The following is a 16,074-nucleotide window of genomic DNA, read 5'->3' on the forward strand; positions in this document are numbered from 1 at the left end:
TATAGTGTTGTAAAGTAGACTATTTCTACAAAAAATTAAACCATTATTATTTGAAAATTATTTTTCCAAAATTACAACATTTCACATGGAAAGGTGCTATAAGCATTTGAATTTTACATAATTTTGACTTTTAACAGAACTGACTTTAACAGCTATTTCCAAATTATTTGTGGTTGTTTGAAAGTTTAGAGCTTGGAGATGTTCGTTCAAAATTATTTTCCCGGTGACCATCTCAAATTCCCGGTTTTTCCCGTCATTTTCCCTATGGATTCAAATTCCCGTCTTTTTCCCGTTTCCTGGTTTGGTGGCCATCCTGGGTTATCTGACTTTTATAGTTTCAATTATTAACCTTCATTTTTTTTAATAAAATCACATAATATACCGTAATACCATAATTTACACAAAAAACACAACTGCATAATTTTTGCAACAGTACAAGGTGACAAATATTTTGCTGGGGGCTATTCTGCCCTTCTACAGTATCGGACATATAAAATGCACCAAAACCATTTTCCCATACAAAATGGTCAACTTCAGAGAGCTATATCTCCGCCGTTTCTCGACAGATTTTTCTCATTTTTTATGTGACGAACTACAAATTTTCTCAATTTTCTAAAACTATTGTAAAAGCATTGTCTTGGTGCATTTTTTATGTCAAAATTTAACCTATCTGTAACTTTTAAACCAATAGTTTTCACACAACTTTTACAATTGTTTTCGAAAATTGCGGAAATTTGTAGTTCGTTAACGAAAAAATGAGAAGAAACGGTTGAGAAACGGCGGAGATATAGCTCTCTGAAGTTGACCATTTTGTATGGGAAAACGGCTCACAGTGGGACGAAACTGAAAATTGACGGTCAAAACCTCTTAGGGGCGTTTTAGCCCATAGGTTTCTTCGGGACATTGTCTTGAATTAGCATCCCGAGTAATAATAAAAAATAATTTTAATATTAGGCTTAATAGGGCACCCGATCAAAAAATATTTTTTGAAAAAAAATTTTTTAGGCGATGATTACTTCAGCAAAGTTTTAGATCTTTTCATTTTCAACAACTTTGCTGAACATACTTGATATTTTTGACTTCGTTTTCACGGTTAAATTTTAAATTTAACCTATTTTATCATAAATATCAGTTTTTTGACCATTTGTATGCGCAATATGCAATTTATGAACATGACATGTTCTACAACGTTTTATATATTATAAAAATACACAAATTTGCCGAATATACAAAAGCTGTGAAATCATCACATCGAAAGATATAATGAAATTATGTTAAAATTTATATAATTTTCGACCATTTTTCAAAGCAAGTTTCTCCTGAATCGGCACTTTTCGGCAGCCATATTTAGTATAATTTGATGCCTTATTATATCAGCGAAAGCCTCATGGCAATAGAATGATCGGGTCTCACAGGGCGTATTGATTTCAACCATTCTTTGACAAGTATGGAATTCTATTTTGACATCAGATAGTTTTTGACCTATTGTGTGCTCACAGTGAAATCAATAAACTTGGGATATTCTGTTATTTTTTATACCACAAATCTGTACAACTATGTCGAAGCCATTTGTATAAACTGACAAGCTGTAAATGTATCGCATAAAAAAACAATGTTTTTATTAAAATAAATACTATTTTTGAGAATTTACTAGGTAGGTTTTTTATGTATCAGCAATTTCGGACATAAGTTTACTTCTGCCGACACAACAAACTAATGGTTGAAAAATGAGAGGAATTGTGTTTAACTGGTAAAATAATGTTTCACGCACTATTGTTATTTGCTTTTTATCATAAAATACATATGATCGGTGTTCAGAGAGACTGGACCAGATGGTATTTTGGTGTCATAGAGATATGATAGGACCTCCATTAATTTTTATTTTTCTGATGGTATTTTGATACAAACGTTTCATCAAATAGATAAGTTGCATCATCACAAAAAACTAATGCAAATATTTTGATATTTCAAATGCCTGGGGTGCGTTTTCCTGAAATCATTGAAAACCACTTGGTTCAGTCTATTTGAACACCGACCATATTATAATTTGTTTTTAAAATTTTCACGCATTGTGACAGAAGCCAAATTATCGACAACTACGATTTGACGCTAAAATTGAGCTTTAGTGTGACAAAAGTGTTGTTTTAATACGTTATTTCGTGATATAATAAATACAGAGTATTGCACAGTGAGTATAAAAAAGGGTTAAAAAAACTATTTAAGATCGAAATTCCAAGCTTGTCAAAAAATAGTTGAAATCAATGTACCCTGTGAGACCCGATCATCATATGACCAAGAGACTTTAGCTGATATATTAAGGCATCAAATTATACTAAATATGGCTGCTGAAAAGTGCCGATTCAGGAGAAACTTGCTTTGAAAAATGGTCGAAAATTATATAAATTTTAACATAATTTCATTATATCTTTCGATGTGATGATTTCACAGCTTCGGTATTTTCGGCAAATTTGTGTATTTTTGTAATATATAAAATGTTGTAGAACATGTCATGTTCATAAATTGCACATTGAGCATAGAAATGGTCAAAAAACTGATATTTATAATAAAATAGGTTAAATTTAAAAATTTAACCGTGAAAACGAAGTCAAAAATATCAAGTATGTTCAGCAAAGTTGTTGAAAATGAAAGGATCTAAAACTTTGCTGAAGTAATTACCGCCCAAAATTTTTTTTTCATAAAAATATTTTTTGTTCGGGTGCCCTATTAAGTCTAATGTAAAAATTATTTTTTATTATTACTCGGGATGCTAATTCAAGACAATGTCCCGAAGACACATATGGGCTAAAACGCCTCTAAGAGGTTTTGACCGTCAATTTTCAGTTTCGTCCCACTGTGCGGCTTTGGTGCATTTTATATGTCCGATACTGTACGTCTACTTGTCCCATGTTTTAGGTAAATCTTATGGACCGCGGGACAAATATGCGTAGAACGGCAGTATTAACCGTCTAAATATCTGATTGATAGGGTAACAGTCGTATTTTCGACCCTATAATGAAGTAATTTTGTGTTCTTGTCCCAATTTAGATTTACAGAGCGTATCAATAAACATACAAAAAAAGGAAGACATTTTCCTCTATGAGAGAAAAATGCTCACATGGTCATGTAAAGCCCAAATCACGTTGACAATAATTGAATTGTAAAGCCCCGTTTTCTATTATTTTTGACCTCCCAATACATTTTGGACATTTTGCATATATTTTGGACTCCCGACCTTTACAATCCATTGAACACAACACAGACAACCAGAATGTACATATAACGGAATCACCTTTTGCGTTATGCGGAACGGCTTATATGTGGAAGGTTTTACGTATAAGATGGTGCAAAAAGGCCTTATACGTACAAAAGTGGAGGCGATATACGTGCATTTTTATATGATGAAAAATAGCATGCAATGCGAGTGTATCGATTTTATTGCGAACTAATCTGTACTTTTATGCGACTAAATTTATGATAACAAAGTTCATTTGACAGCTGCTGCGGATTGATCCGACTAACTTTGTACGAGTATACGGGACGAAACAAAATGTACATATGAACTCAGAAAATAACGTTTTATGCGAGGAAACCCATCGATCAAATGATTTCATCAACCATGACTTGCGGGTGTGATGCGATTTGTATGAATAAACGACTCTGTTCGTAAACTGTTATGCGACTCCTAGTTGTCTGGGAAAGTTTAAGAAACTGCTTGTTTAGTATGCTTGCGCACAGTCGAATCCATGGAATAACAATGGAAAATCGAAGGAATTTTGCGTTTCGTGCCAAGAATTGTCAAACAAGTTTTTATTAACATTCGACAAATTTCCAACGGCTTAAATTTCTATGTGTAACGCGTTGGATGGATTAATCGATTGAATTAAATCAATTTCAGTCATAATATACACATTTTCCATGCACAAAAATTGATGTAAGTGTAAAACAGTCTTATCTGTCCAAATGATATGTTAACTGAGTGGGCCTATTTTTTATTTAAAATTAGATACAAAATGTCTCAGAGGGTCCGAAATATGTGGAAGTCTAAAATATATAGGTTACCCTATTTTCAGAATTTCTACTCGGGTCAAAAAATCTTTTTTTTATGTCGCATATTCATTTTTGAACCAACACATCTTGTCAGTGCGACTTTCATGTTTCAAATATTACAACTTTTTGTTTGAAATTGTTGTGCAAAAATGAAGTCAATGTAGTCCTATATTGAAGAATATAGGTATAATAGTCTCTCTATGAAAGTTAAACTTAAAAGGTAACTGCAAAACGTGAGCAATGTTCAAGTTTATATTATTGTTGATTGCAGGGCTGTGCATTTTCGAAAGCATTTTGTGAAACACGAAGGCTTGGTTGCGTCGTCTCGATGGTGACGAACAACTGCGTCGCTTCGTTCTTCTATCACCACTCATTCGTTTCGTTACCTGATTGAAAGCAGCGAACAAGAAAGGTGAAATGAAAGAGTAAGAATTTCGTTTCATTTGATTTCATTGAAATCTATCAAAATGTTTCAAATTGTATTTTACCTATTTTTTGCAATAGTAATGTATATAACTTGTTAGGTAATAAATTGAGATAGAGAAAGTATGCGGGCCACCACGTCGTTCATTTGAATTAATCAGCTCCTAAAGTTAGAGACTACCGATTGAAAGACCAGCTCGCTGCGGTAAGACTCTGATATATGACGCGCGACGCACAGGCAGCACGAAAGAAATGAAAGACTACACTTGCTGCGATGAAAGGAAATGTTTGTTGGATTGAAACGATACAGTAGAGTTTCAATCGAAAGGGAAGCTTGAGTCAGTCAGTTGGGGACTGAAAATGCTTTCAATGAATTGAAAATGGACGGCCCTGGTTGATTGATAGAAAAAAAAAAATGAATATTGTATAAACGCGCTGGTCCAGCGGCCCCGAATCAGAAAAACGACTGGTACGACGGCGAATGCGAGCAGTTGAAGAATGAGAAGAATGCAGCATGGACGAGAATGCTACAACACCGCATGAGAGACAAGGCACGGTATAAACAGGCATGGAACAAACAAAATTCGATCTTCCGGAGAAAGAAGCGTCATCAAGAAATACGAGATCGCGAAGCGATGGAAGAGCTGTTCCACGCTAAAGACACATTGAAGTTTTATGAGAAGCTTAACCGTTCGCGAGAAGGCTGTGACGGAAAACTTCTCACGAACGAACGTGAGGTGGTCGAAAGGTGGCGGCAGCACTACGACGAGCACCTTAAAGGCTCCCCCAGATCAAAGCGACTTTTTGCGGCGACAGCGACAAAAAAACGTCGCGATTTCGCTGATGCACTGTTTGATAAGCCACAGCGACGCGATTTCGCAGCGATTCGCGTCGTGTCAGTCAAGATGGTTCCATAGAAGAGTGCTTGCAGCGACACAACAACGAAATCGTGTCGCTGTCGCCGTAAAAAGTCGCGTAGTTTTGGGGGAGCCTTAATGGTGATGTGGCCAGTAGCGAAGGTGGCACGGAAATAACTTTGGGAGCAAGCGCGGATGACGAAAGACTTCCGCCTTCGGATCTCCAAGAGGTGGAAACGGAGATTAGACGGTTGAAAAACAACAAAGCTGCTAGAGTGGACTGCTTCTGGTTACAGAGTACAATGAACCAGCCTTGGAGTGGACCAACTGGTATGAACTGGATGCACTGGTAAGAGCGCTGCACTGGGTTATTTCCAAGATTTTGGAGGAGGAAGTATTGCCGGAGGAGTGGATGGAAGGTGTCGTATGTCCCATCTACAAAAAGGGCGGATTGCGCCAATTATCGTGCGATCACAATTTTGAGCGCCGCCTACAAGGTACTCTATGATTCTATGCCGCCGTCTATCACCAATTGCTAGAGAATTCGTTGGGCAATATCAGGCAGGATTTATGGGCGAACGAGCAACCCAATGTCGCGAATACAATGTACCCACACATCATTTATTCATCGATTTTAGATCGGCCTATGATACAATCGATTCTGAACAGCTCTGGCAGATTATGCACGAATACGGTTTCCCGGACAAACTGATAAGATTGAACAAGGCGACGATGGAACGAGTGATGTGCGTAGTCCGAGTATCAGGGACATTCTCGAGTCCCTTCGAATCTCGCAAAGAGTTACGGCAAGGTGATGGCCTTTCGTGTTTACTGTTCAACATTGCGTTAGAGGGTGTGATAAGAAGAGCGGGGATAGACAAGAGTGGCACGATCTTCAGAAAGTCCGTTCAGTTACTTGCTTTCGCCAACGACATTGATATTGTAACACGCAACTTTGAGACGATGGCGGATACGTACATCCGACTTAGGGCTGAAGCTAGGCGAATCGGACTGAACATCAATGTGTCGAAGACGAAGTACATGATAGTGAGGGGCTCAAGAGAAGACACGGCAAGCCCCCCCCCCCCCCTCGAGTTCATATTGACGGTGATGAAATCGAGGTTGTCGAAGAATTCGTGTATACTTGGGCTCACTGGTGACCGCCGACAACGACACCAGCAGAGAAATCCAGAGACGCGTCGTTGCTGGAAATCGTGCCTACTTTGGACTCCGCAGAACGCTTCGATCGAGCAAAGTTCGCCGTCGCACGAAGTTAACCATCTACAAGACGCTGAGTAGACCGGTACAACTCTATGGGCACGAAACATGGACCCTACGTGCAGAGGATCGAACGGAAGGAGACAATCTACGGCGGAGTGCAGATGGAAGACGGAACGTGGAGAAGGCGAATGAACCATGAATTGCACTAGCTGCTGGGAAAACCAACCATCGTCCACCTCGCAAAAAATGGGAGGCTGCGGTGGGCCGGGCATGTCACCAGAATGTCAAATAACAACCCGGTGAAAATGGTTCTTTAACACAATCCGACCGGCACAAGACGACGTGGTGCGCAGCGAGCAAGATGGGTCGATCAAGTTGAGGAAGATTTGCAGACCCTTCGCAGAATGCGTGGGTGGCGACGGGCAGCCATGGACCGAGTCGAATGGAGACGTCTCCTATGTACAGCAGAGGCCACCCAGGCCTTAGCCTGACTGACCATAAACGCGCTGGAAAATAATAATCATTTGTATGTGAAAACATACTCAGAATTTAAAGCGCAATTTTCTCAATGTCTACCTTTGCCAAATGGAAAAGTTATGTATTGGGGCGTTTCAAATTTTAAAAAAGTTTGAAAGTCCAATCTCCCATATCTTTCTAACCATTGTTACCATAAAAATAGTGTTCTGTGAAATTTTCAGATTTTTCGGTGGTGATTTATAGGTGGCCCATTGGCATTGTAGGTTTACACGGAAATTTCTATGGCGAAATTTTGAAAAATGTTCCAAATTTATCATCCCATAGTGAAAACTCATTCTACGATGTTTCTAGGGACGGGGCTTAGACTGAGGGGTTACGACAATGGAATTAACTTTGCTGCAACAATTTCAGTAAAACTTTTGCACAAAAAATAAATTATTGGTATTGCGGTTATGGCGGTTGATAAGAAGAACATCCACTAGGAATTATATTACAAAACATTTCTCGTCCAAGTAATAGTGTTTCAGTGGTGTTTTTGTATGATTTTTCATAATTATTTCCGATAATAGTTTGATAATATAAAATTTAGTCATTTAAAAGGCAACCCAATAACTCTGAATTGCTACTTTTCAATTGAAACAACAAAATAAACGCAATCATGTTGTGTGAAATATATTTAGTTCAAAAGATTAGTGTTAAAAAGTTCAGTTTTAGTTATTACAACTTTTAATTCAACCAAATCAATAACAAGAATAGTTATTCACCTTCACTCGAATATGTCTACATGTTGGTATACTTCTCAAAGCTCATTACAAACTCCATTACATGAACTACACGCGGGAGTTCAAAAGATGCCTAAGGGTAAGGGCATTATAATAAAACTTGCTTGTTGAATAAGTGCTACTTACTAGTAATGCCTCGTATCGCAAGATGGAAGCACATCCGTTGGTTGGAGGAGAGAGTAAAACTGTGACACATTACGGCACACATGCCACAGTTGCATTAGCACGTGTCACCAGACGTCTACAGTGCACTTTATGTCGGCCCTTCTATCTTGAGGCTATGACATGGATGTGAACTGCTAAGGATAATGCACTTTGATGAACAAATGGACGAGTTTATAATAGAATTTATAGAGGAATTGCTAAAAATAATGATGTAAACAATTTCTATTACCATCCCTGGAGACAAAAATAAATAAAAACGTAGAAAAATTTTGGAGGAATTCAGCGGAAGTGTATTAATAAAATGTTTTTTATTATTATTTTTCGATGAATATTATATTAAGAAATCAAGTAATCATGCTTGTAAGCAGGCATGCTAGGATTCATCCTCATTTGATTTCGAAGCATGATCGAAGCAATCGATGATAAACATCCGATATTATGAACGGCAATGATTCGCAAGTTGTGACAAGCTTGATGACTAACAGCAGCGAACGACAGCCCCAAAGAAAGAGCGATGATAAAACTTATTATCTCGCTTATTTGCCATTGAGAGTAGGTTTTTTATTTCACTGGCATGATAAACAATCCCCGAATATCCCAAGTAACAAAATGGCACTTTGATTCGCCCTGCGTGCTAATATAGGGCTATTATAGAGTTGATATGCCCTATATAAGCCGTATAATAACCCTATAAGAATAAAAAGGCGAATTAGCGGACTAGTAGTTACTTGGGGTCTTATAGCAATAGTGTGCCCCTGTAGCAAAAGATGGTAAACAGGTTCTCCTGTTGTGTAATGAATGATAATTGTTACAGAGAGCGATAAGTGAGAGTACACTCAATTGTCTCAGAATTCAATCCGTAATTGCAAGAGTTTTAGAGTCATGCTTCCAAAACAAATGGTCCAATGTTCACGTTGGAGTGCAAAAGTTAATCCATTGTCGGCTTAACTCATATTACTCTGGGTTCAATTGGGAGTGTTATGTCTGTCTATTGTCTGTGATTAATTTTTCAAAAAGTGTTCTCAGGCTCCCTAAATTTGAAACAAAAATTTAAAATTATAGAATTATATTTTTCTCTGTCCCACATTTAATTCCGCTCAAAAAGAAAACATAATCAGTCTGAACTGTTTGTGTGACCTCACTGGCGCCAAACGTAGCCAAAAGTTGTTTCTTGAGTTATGGATATTCAAATTAATTACCAAAAGCGTTCTGAAACTCAACAGACATTTCCTGGCAAAGGCAAAAATAATTATAAAAGAATTTTAATCAACGATACGAAAAAAAGACTGGAACAAATGCTATGAGAGAATAAAATGTACTTAACCTTCTCCCCGGTGGTGAAGGTTGTAATAAAGTCGAGTGCCCAATTTGGGTCGCTGCTTACGTACGTTTCCCCTTCAAAGGGTGGTGGTGGCGCAGTGGACCAAGGCTACAGGACTAAAATTAGAGTTAGCACAAGAGAGAGGTGTCAGAGCTATGATAATGATCGGTCAGAGAAAAGGTATAATTCATTCGTTTGGCTTCGGTCCGATTTGATCCGTTTCAACCAGCGTCTGGTGGGGTTGCTAGGAATATATTAGGAGAAAGTTGTTTTTTGTTGAGAAGTTTGTACACAGGTATATTTTATTGAATTGCGCACATGCCAGCAGTAGGGATTTCTATAACTATAGGAGGATAACTTAGTCATCACAGCAAACAAAAACGTGCGCACTCTTCAACAATGTCTGCAACCACTCTATAGTAACAGGTGCACAGGTTTCTCTTTGTTGCACGCTTTTGATGGTTACATCGATTATGCTTGAAAGATTCTATCGATTGTATATGACGTTATGGTTTACAACTTCCATAGAGGGATGGTTGAATAAGACAGTTACGGTACGAGATTTCAATTGAAAAATATGTCGTCCTCGAATAAACCAAGCGTTTATACTTATTCCTTTTCAAATTGATATAACCACCTGAAAAAAATCAAGATGTTGACAGATGTTTAACGAAATCAAAATGTAAATCTCTACCAAATGGTTCAACTTCGAATAATTATCAGCTTTATGTTGAGAAATCTAATTGAAACAAACAATTAAATACAATTTTCATTAATTTATAAACAAGGTTTTTCAAAATAGAATGGTCGTCATTCGTTCAGCCGAGTTGCATTTTTTCAAAAAAATGTCAGAAGAACTATAATATTAGTTTGACTGTAAAATTTTTGGTAATGATTATAATATAACAAAACACAACAAATGTCATTTATGACCAAGACATTCGTTTTCCGAGCTTTCTATGAGTGTTTTTTTGAGAATATATCATGAAGTTAACGGCCTTCCTTAGCCGAGTGGTTAGAGTACGCGGCTTCAAAGCAAAGCCATTATGAAGGGTTCGATTCCCGGTCGGTCCAGGATCTTTTCGTAATGGGAATTTTCTTAATTTCCCTGATAATAGAGTATAAGCTGAGAAGCAGGCTCTGTCCCAGTGAGGGCGTAATTCCTGGAAGAAGAAGATCATGAACTTTGTGGTCTTCAAGATGTTTGAATGATTTTGGGTTTGAACAGTGTACTGTGTATTTGTTCTTTTTGAAGTATTCACAGAAATGTTTAAACATTCTTAAGTAATTCGATAAATTTATCATTCTATTTTTTTTTTCATACCCAGAAAAACATTTCAAAATAAGCCATAAAATGACATTAAAAAGGACATAACATTGATTTCCAGCGTTCGAAAAACCAAAAACCTGCTGATAATGGTAGTAAACAATTATGTTGTTGGTGAAAAATTGTGAACTATACTGCTCATATTCGCATAGTCGACGTAAGCGCCAATATGATTAAAATGTATTTTTATCAGGCATTGCATTTAATCTCATCTTTCGATCTTCTGAGCAAGATATGGATCAAATATTAGAATATTATCTTGGAGCTCTTTGATCGAATTTTTAACTTCATCTTTGATTCTCTTGTTTCAAGATAAACTCGTATCATCTGAGCAATCCGTACATCAGAAAGCTATAACAGAAAAATTCGAAACAGACCGGCTGTCACGTCCGGGTATTTTCTGACCTAAGTAATAGAAATAGAAGTAAATATTATCTGAAGATATCAACCTACGGAAGTAAGTAGATAGATAATTTGTTCCTTGAGGAAATCAAATTTATTTTTTTATATTTTTATAGGTTTGGATGGATTCTATTGAGACCACGCTCATAATGTGCTCGTGTTTTCTCCGAAGACCACAAAGGCAACTTCAATCATTAGGGTCAGGGAATGGAGTGCTTGAGCTGAAATCTTTCTGGAGTAATGAAGAAAATAGTATAGGATGAGTCTGGATTGCGAAAATTAAAATCATTCATATAAAATGAAATAAAAGTTCGTGATACATTCATAATTAAATAAATTTTTCATTGCTTTGCCCTTCATACTTGCACCTTAGAATATAAAATTTATCATTAAATCACGCCACAAGTTATAAAATTTTAGATACAAAACTGATATTTTGCACAGCAACTGAACGCATTTCTTGTTCAAGAGAAATTTAGGAATTTCTGATGAATCTTCTGGCCCAAGCAATATTCATCTAGCAGATACGGTGGTGGCGGGAGAAGGTTTAATTTCATTTGGCATAAGTCTCCGAGTTACTAATTGTTCTGTAATACAATTTTCAACCGAAGACTTGTTTCTGTAATACTATTTTGTTCCAACCGCACCTTGTAGGTAGAAAAGTCCCGACTTTGCAAAATGCAATGGCTCATTAGAATTATTTAAAATCAGAATTCAATCAAAGTTCAGTCAGTTTCAGCACTATTTTTCATACTTTTTCACTTCCAAACTCAGCGGTTCATCAACGGATCTAACTTATTCAGCATGTAGCATTGAAAACAAAAGAAAATGCTCACCATGTAGAATCCACTTATACCAGACATTTCAACTGAGTAAAATATCCGTACAATAGCCATAACAGTATAGTAGTATAATCAAATTTAAAACAGAAATATACCCATATGTCACCGAACAAGCTTCAAGATCATCATCTGATAGAGAGATGGAATCATATCAGAGCGCTCTTGGATTTGCTGATTATATCTTTCACCATCCGAAGATGATCAAAGTGATCAGATGAGATTGTAATGCCTGATTTTTATTGATATGCATTCTTTACCTAATAATACACTGGTTGGATCACGGATTAATATGAGCACACACTTCAACTTATCCGAAGAAACACCCGGTTTGCAGAGTGTTTATTGGGATAGTTTAGCGTATAAACCAGGTTGCTATGACAGGGGCCTGTTGTTTACTTCAATTCATCCATATAATCGTTCGTCAAACTTACTGATTGTACGGATAAAACGACGTATACGTTTGAAGAGGACAAAACTAAGAAATTAATCTAAAAGTATCTCCCAGTCAACTATTTCAATCTTTAGCAAATGCACAGATAACTTCACTGAAATTGTTGAAACTGGGAAACACGCATTTTCCCAGCAAAGATAGTGTTGGAGGTTACATGGTCAGCATAGTAATCAATTCCAATTGGCACACGTTACTTTATTGTGTAATTAAACGAAAAGTTTAGTATGAAATTTTCGTTGTCCATATTAAAAAAAGGTTTGATTATAATTGCTTCAAAATCAAATTTAACTGTGAAGTTTGTTTGTTTGGAAACATGTAAATATTGTTGCAAAAATGTTTAAGAGCTTAAAACATCATTGAAACTTAAAACCTATCTATTTCGGAGGATTTTTGATACGTTGCTTTATTTGTAAAAAAAAAACATTCAATATTGTTTGTTGTTTGCTTCAATGTCACAGGTACAGCAAGATATACATTTGTTCACTAACAAATCAAATGTGTACTGTCAATAATGCTTTTTTTGTCTTTTAATGAGCAGAATTCCGTGTTATGTTGTATTTTCATGATATTTTTTGAATATGTCCTTTCACAAATTCAATTATATTTTTCATAATTAAGTCATCAAAGTGACAAATCTTCGTTGAATAAATTAATTTTATTTCAGAAATTTTCCTAGTATTATAAAAAAACAATTGCTTTTTTTTTAGACAAAAATATTTTAAATTCAAAGAGAACTAAATAAATTTAAAACTTAAAGATCATCCTAAAGGAATAACAATTAAAGTCTTCATATGAAAAATAACTTACGACTTCATATAATTGCTTATTTAGTCCCATATGAAAAGCACAAAAGATAAAACAATATGTTATTTTCAGAAGGCCTTTTAAAGTACAATGAAAATCATTAAAATTGGCAACACTACTGTAATGAGAACGAATTCATTTTCCATATATTATTAATAAATGTGTTAAATTTTAAGAAAAAAATATTTTTGTTTATGCTAATATATTCTGTGCCACAACTCTCATGACATAGTGTAAACAATATTTTGAAAAAAACATTAATAAGCATTTAAGAGCAAAAACGAAATAGCAAATCGAAAAAAGTCGATTTTTAAGGACCTCGTTTTTTGATTTTTTCTTTCTACACGTTAATGGTAATTTCGAATGATTGTAATGAATGAAAAATTGTTTTTTGATTGGAAAAGTTTCTTTGCATATTTATGAAGTAACGTAAGCAAAAAATGTTACTCTATATAATTACCGCTGTATATGACAGAGCTTCAAAAGTTGATTAAACAAAAGTGACTCTCTAGAACCGACCTTGTTCCGATTATTGAGCTTTTTAAGAGCAATAATTTATTTTTTTTTGAATTTCTTTTTACGTGCTGTGTGAAGTAAAAATATTTTCCGATAGAATAAGCCTTTCATCCTATTTTGTTTGATATACATTTTGTTCAATACAAATCATCGAATCTTCAGAAGACACTTCAAAAATGTAATTTTGTGCAAGATTTTATTTTCCATGCTTTATAAACCTTGTTGTATTTATATTAAGACTGCATATTATTCAATATTTTTTTAGCTGCTTCAATTTTTGATGATATTATGAAGATTTGCGTGAAAAAAGCTTTCAAAAAGATGAACTATGCTCTGAGATATACCGTTTTAAATGTTTGCGACTACTTTTTGATACACTCCTTATGTTATTCTGAGATAACTGATCGAATTATTTGGAGAAAAACTTTTACAAATGACTGTAGATCTGTAAATACTTATGTACATGTTTTAAAAAGTATGAGATTTTACAATCAAACGAATATTAAGGGTAAAATTTATACTTCATTTAGCGGTTAAAAGTCACTGGTTGGCTCTTTTTCATGCATATAGAGTGATGCAATTTTTGAAATTTTTGCTCCCCTATGCTCAAACGACTTCTATTATGGAAATAGCACCCTCTCAAAGTTATAAATGAATCGGAAGAAATTTGACTGTGCACAGGCCATTTAAAGTTTTATATGGAGATTACTATGGAAAACGCCATCCTTTTGTGTTCAGCCCTTTATATCTTCGTCATGATGTTTTATGGAAAAGTGATCACAATCTTCTCATGTGAAATCCTTTCAGCTACAACTTTGCCGAAGACCACTTTTTGTTTGGATGTCAGGATAAATTGCTATTCATAATAATAAACTGGGTATGCATTTTGCATGCTGAACCGGGCAGGCAACAGTGGTGTTCCTGGTGGGTAGAATAGATCAAAGTAATCCAGGCTACTATGTTCTACAGCAAAACAGCAGTGCTGCTCTGAAAGTAGTTGAGTGATCATCTCAGCATGGTTTAGGCTTTGTTATCAAAAATAACAAATTATCGTGACGTCCCATCAAAATGTGGTCTTCGGCAAAGTTGTAGCTGGGAAGATTTCACATGAGAAGAGTTTGTTTTCCATAGATTATTATTTCGAGCAGTAAGAGGACTGAACACAAAAGCTTTGTCTTTTTCATTGTAATTTCCATATAAACTTCAAATGGCGTGTGCACAACCAAATTTCTTCCAAATCACTTCAAATTTTGGGGGATGATTTTTATCATAATTGACACCGTTTAAGCATAGGGAAGCAAAAATTTCAAAATTTGCATCAGTCTAATATGGGGATAGAAGCACCGGTTTTGACCAAAGCGCCAATTGTTACCATAGTTCTACTACACAAAAGATTATCATGAAATATTTCGTGTTCAGCAGAACACAATCACATGAGAGAGTTACATTAATTTATTTGTCCAAAATAATTAAAAAAAAAATTATTTTCCTTGTAGTTGTAACTTCTGTATACCGTAATCCAAGGTATCATTGATCAGCGGGGTAACATTGATCGGAATGACTCATCTTGTAAAAAGTTCGGATCATCATTCATTGATGAAACATTTCCAAATCATGAATGGTGCTTCTTTTTCTTATATTCATGAGCTAATGAAAGTAAACTATTTTGCAAAAATTGCGTTTACCTTACGCGTAAATTTGATAACTTTTCGAAACAATAATTTCAATGGGTAAGGATGACACTACCGATGATTCATGTCTCACATACGTTCTGCAAACGATATGAGCAAGAAAAATGCGGTTTTTACTAAAAATGGCATCGCCGAAAATGATTCCGTTGTTAAAACTTTCATAAGCATGCTCAATTAGGCATCATTAACGAATAACTGTTTTGAACATAGAATTCCCTTAGGAAATTGCCTACCTTTAGGCGTATTCCGTGGTTCAATGTGTTTTTTATTTTAAAATAACTCAAAAAGTAAATGACTTGTAAGCGTTTGGTCTTCATATTCGGCTTCGGGGGCTATTATTTAAGTAAGTTACGACATTTTCAGTATTACCGAACGTTGTTTTCATAGGTGATCAATGTTACCCCATATCAGCAAAATCGCTTAAAACATTTTTTTAAACATTCTTAAATATTTCAAAAAACAAAATACAATATATAGTTACGAGCTATGGGTGGCAGTACTTGTTTTAAAAATATAAAATTTGCAACATTTGCATTTTCAAACGAAATATTTAAGAAATACTTTAAAAAAAATGATCAATGCTACCCCGGATTACGGTACCTAATTTGGCCTACCTCATTTGACCACTCTCATGAAAAATCAATATGATTGGCCAATTCAATACAAATTTTGATGAAATGATTCTTTTCTCATAAATTTATATCCGTGTGCCTCAACCATAACTAGGTATAAGTTTTTTTTTCCTATT

General features: G+C 35.4%; 1 protein-coding gene across 1 annotated transcript in view; it reads right to left on the reverse strand.

The window, feature by feature from the left end:
• The window catches only part of LOC5565309 (cyclin-dependent kinase 5 activator 1), a 114,890-nt gene that overhangs the window by 82,863 nt on the left and 15,953 nt on the right, over nt 1-16,074 (reverse strand). The gene's annotated exons all lie outside the window — the stretch shown is intronic.

This window comes from Aedes aegypti, chromosome 2 (assembly GCF_002204515.2).
Source record: "Aedes aegypti strain LVP_AGWG chromosome 2, AaegL5.0 Primary Assembly, whole genome shotgun sequence".
Lineage (NCBI taxonomy): Eukaryota > Metazoa > Arthropoda > Insecta > Diptera > Culicidae > Aedes > Aedes aegypti.